The sequence below is a fragment of the Trichomycterus rosablanca genome (genome assembly GCF_030014385.1).
Source record: "Trichomycterus rosablanca isolate fTriRos1 chromosome 5 unlocalized genomic scaffold, fTriRos1.hap1 SUPER_5_unloc_2, whole genome shotgun sequence".
Taxonomy (NCBI): domain Eukaryota; kingdom Metazoa; phylum Chordata; class Actinopteri; order Siluriformes; family Trichomycteridae; genus Trichomycterus; species Trichomycterus rosablanca.
In genome coordinates this window covers 142,688-147,336 of record NW_026946944.1, presented here as the reverse complement: position 1 = coordinate 147,336, position 4,649 = coordinate 142,688, and the positions used below count along the sequence as shown (strand labels likewise).

General features: G+C 44.4%; 1 pseudogene; it reads right to left on the bottom strand.

Moving 5' to 3' along the window:
• Positions 1-1,972: 1,972 nt before the first annotated feature.
• Positions 1,973-4,016, bottom strand: LOC134304404 (uncharacterized; annotated as a pseudogene).
• Between the last annotated feature and the right edge of the window lie 633 nt (positions 4,017-4,649).

The window sequence follows — 4,649 nt, the reverse complement described above, 5'->3', positions numbered from 1 at the left end:
TAAAGGATATTTTGTACAGGGTTAAAGAAGGATTTTTACCAACACAAGCAATAATAGATGCCCTAGAATCTATAGGAGAGGAATATAAAAAGGAAATGTAGCAGAAAAATGATAGAAAGACTTATTGCTGGATTAAACATTGATACTTCTTTTCAGTTTTCTCTGCGTCCGGAGATCTCCATGTCTGTTTACCTTCAAAGACGTTTACGACCCCCCAGAGGGAACCCTAAAACGTCTTTCTCACACTGTTGCATGCTCAATAATCCAGGTACACAATTCCACAAAGTTAAATCAGTTCATCTGGACACAAGTTTGTTTGTTGAGATACGTTTCGTCACTCAATCCGAATGACTTCTTCAGTCTGAGCTGGTGGTGAATACCCCAACCTTATATGCAGTTGATTTGCATAACGACCGATCACCGACCATTGCATAACAATGGAACCGGTGATCAGGTCCATATGCAATCCACAATGACCATTAATTACAATGGTCATGTGTGTATTTCACATACAGTGGGGCCAAAAAGTATTTAGTCAGCCACTGATTGTGCAGGTTCTCCTACTTAGAAAGATGAGAGAGGTCTGTAATTTTCATCATAGGTACACTTCAACTATGAGAGACAAAATGAGAAAAAAAAAATCCAGGAAATCACATTGTAGGATTTTTAAAGAATTTATTTGTAAATTATGGTGAAAAATAAGTATTTGGTCAATAACAAAAGTTCAACTCAATACTATGTAACATAACCTTTGTTGGCAATGACAGAGGTCAAAGGTTTCCTGTAAGTCTTCTCCAGGTTTGCACACACTGTAGCTGGTATTTTGGCCCATTCCTCCATGCAGATCTCCTCTAGAGCAGTGATGTTTTGGGGCTGTCGCTGGGCAACACGGACTCCACAAATTTTCTATGGGGTTGAGGTCTGGAGACTGGCTAGGCCACTCCAGGACCTTGAAATGCTTTTTACAGAGCCACTCCTTCGTTGCCCGAGCGGTGTGTTTGGGATCATTGTCATGCTGGAAGACCCAGCCACGTTCCATCTTCAATGCTCTCACTGATGGAAGGAGGTTTTGGCTTAAAATCTCACGATACATGGCCCCGTTCATTCTTCCCTTAACACGGATAAGTCGTCCTGTCCCCTTTGCAGAAAAACAGCCCCAAAGCATGATGTTTCCACCCCCATGCTTCACAGTAGGTATGGTGTTCTTGGGTTCTTCTTCTTCCTCCAAACACGACGAGTTGAGTTTTTACCAAAAAGTTCCATTTTGGTTTCATCTGACCACATGATATTCTCCCAATCCTCTACTGGATCATCCATATGCTCTCTGGCAAACTTCAGATGGGCCTGGACATGTACTGGCTTAAGCAGGGGGACACGCCTGGCACTGCAGGATTTGAGTCCCTCTTGGCGTAGTGTGTTACTGATGGTAGCCTTTGTTACTTTGGTCCAGCTCTCTGCAGGTCATTCATCAGGTCCCTCCGTGTAGTTCTGGGATTTTTGCTCACCGTTCTCATGATCATTTTGACCCCACGGGATGAGATCTTGACCACAAGGGAGATTATCAATGGTCTTGTATGTCTTCCATTTTCTTACAATTGCTCCCACAGTTGATTTATTCACACCAACCTGCTTGCCTATTGTAGATTCACTCTTCCCAGCCTGGTGCAGGTCTACAATTTTCTTCCTGGTGTCCTTCGACAGCTCTTTGGTCTTGGCCATGGTTGAGTTTGGAGTCTGACTGTTTGAGGCTGTGGACAGGTGTCTTTTATACAGATAACGAGGTCAAACAGGTGCCATTAATACAGGTAACGAGTGGAGGACAGAAGAGCTTCTTAAAGAAGAAGTTACAGGTCTGTGAGAGCCAGAAATCTTGCTTGTTTGTGGGTGACCAAATACTTATTTTCCACCATAATTTACAAATAAATTCTTTAAAAATTCTACAATGTGATTTCCTGGATTTATTTTTCTTATTTTGTCTCTCATAGTTGAAGTGTACCTATGATAAAAATTACAGACCTCTCTCATCTTTCTAAGTAGGAGAACCTGCACAATCAGTGGCTGACTAAATACTTTTTGACCCCACTGTATGATTTGGGTAAAGCTCCTATTACGGCATTGTAAGATGGTGAGAGATGTACTCTCAGGCCCCCTCCCCGGTTCAGCGATGGTCGTTCCCTCCTCACTGAGATGGCCTCTTTGACTCCCCGTTCAAACCAGCGTTCCTCCTTGTCAAGGACCTGCACATCTTCATCATTAAATGAGTGGCCGCTGGCTTGCAGGTGGGTGTAAACCGCAGAGTCCTGGCCAGAAGAGGTTGATGTTGGGCCATCCGTTTCGCCAGTGGCTGTTTAGTTTCCCCGATGTACAGTTCCCGACAATCCTCCCGGCACCTAACAGCATACACTATGTTACTCTGTTTGTGTCGAGGAACCCGGTCCTTAGGGTGAACTGATTTCTGGCGTAGCGTGTTCTGGGATTTGAAAGCAACTGAAACACGGTGTTTGGAGAATATCCGTCTTAATTGTTGCGATACTCCTGCCACATACGGAATCACCACTGGTTTGCGCTTAGACCGCGGTTGTTCTTCTCCTCCCTTCGATCCACTGGAGCTGTGTTTGGGCATTTTTCCCGTTTTTACGAATGCCCAGTTGGGATAACCACATTCACCCAGGGCCTTCTTGACATGAGATTTCTCTCTATCCTTGGCCGTAGTGTCTGTGAGGATGCTGTTCGCCTGGTGGTGCAGCATCCTGATGACTCCTAGTTTGTGCTCCAATGCATGATGGGAGTCAAACCTTAAGTACTGTGTGTGTTGGTTTACGGTACACATTTACTTTCAAACGTCCCCCATCTTTACTAGCAATTTCACAGTCTAAGAAGGCTAAACTGTTGTTGCTTGCAACCTCCCTTGTGAACTTGATGTGTTTGTCCACCGAGTTGATGTGGTCCGTGAAATGTGGTACTTCCTCGGATTTTATTTTAACCCAGGTGTCGTCCACATATCTGAACCAATGACTCGTGGTGTCCCTGAGTAGGACCTTAGTGCCTTCTTTTCCACTTCCTCCATGTACAGGTTTGCAACAATAGGTGAGACCCCATAGCACACCCATGTTTCTGTTTGTAGAACTGTCCTCTGTATGAGAAGTGGGTGGACTGAAGACACAGTTCTAGGAGTGTGCACACCTGATCTGTGGTTAGGGTGGTCCTCATGCTCAGGGTGAGGTCGCCTTGTAGTTTCCTATGGACCACCTCCACTGCCTCAGCAACCGGAATGCACGTGAAGAGGGATGTAACATCATACGAGACCATAGTTTCCTCAGTCTCCATGATGACGCCCTTCACCTTGTCCACAAAATACTTGGTGTTCTGAATGTGGTGTTCCGTGCTACCTACCAACGGGTTGATAATCGATGCTAGAAACTTCATCCTGTTTGTGTATCTTAGGTAACCCATACAGACTAAGTGTAGTCTCCCCCGGATATAATTTCTAGTACAAAGCCCTGTCAATAGCATTGTTCTGTTCTAAAACTTTCAGACAATCTATTACCTTTTTCTTGTAGCTACTACCTGGATCTCGTTTCAGCAGCTCATAAGTGTTAGTGTCACTAAGTAACAACATCACTTTCTAATGATAGTCTATCTGCTTTAACAGAACAGTACATCTACCCTTGTCAACAGGAAGTGATGATGTTATTGTCCTTACTAAGTGTAGTAAGTGCATACCTCTCGTCTCTGCTGATGTTGGATGGCGTTGGCTTTGCATTACTCAGGCAAGCTGACACTTTCATCCGCAACTGTTCCGCTTCCAGATAGGAGATATTGTTGTTGCGGATTGCTGATTCTGTGGCAGTGATCAGTTCCACTAGTGGGACTTGCTTTGGTGTAACAGCGAAATTCAACCCCTTAGCCAAGATGTCTTTCTCTGGTTGTGTGAGTTGTCTGTCCGACAAGTTCTTCACCCACTTGTCCACATCACCATTGTGTGTTTGCCCTTCATTCCTTTTTCGGCCATCCATGGTCTGTTAGTTGTCCTAGACGAGCCCTCTGCGTGAAGTTAATCACCTGTTGGAGAGTGGGTTCATCTAGACGTGATGTAAGTCTTTGTACGATCTGCTCCTCTCTAGTTTTTAAGACATCAATTGTGAAGTTAGTTTGTCTCACCCGTTCATTCAGTAGCTGGTTCTGTGCCTTCTGAATGATCTTGCTAGCTCGGTGACCCTTTACCGAAGATCTAAGTTTCAGGCTCTTAGGTGTGATCCTGCTCTGTCTGCATCTGATGTTAAATCACAGGTGGTTCCTGAAGTCAGCCATCTTACGTGCCGTTTTCTCATACTCTCGTACAAGTTTGAGGCAATCCTTACCGAAGTTGATGCATGCTCAATAATCCAGGTACACAATTCCACAAAGTTGAATCAGTTCATCTGGACACACCTACACTCACACCTACCCTTCATTAGAAGGTCTTTTGGCATAGACATGCTACTCCCCAGGGGACTTTTATGACTGGTCAGAGCTCTAAAGTTGTCAAGGTAATTTGTGGGTTTAACCAGATCTGGACATTAAGTTCAGCTTTTGGTGCCAGCAAGGCCAGCCAGATGTCACCTTTAAACTCCAATTGTTTACACTTAAGGATGCTAAAGACATGGAAA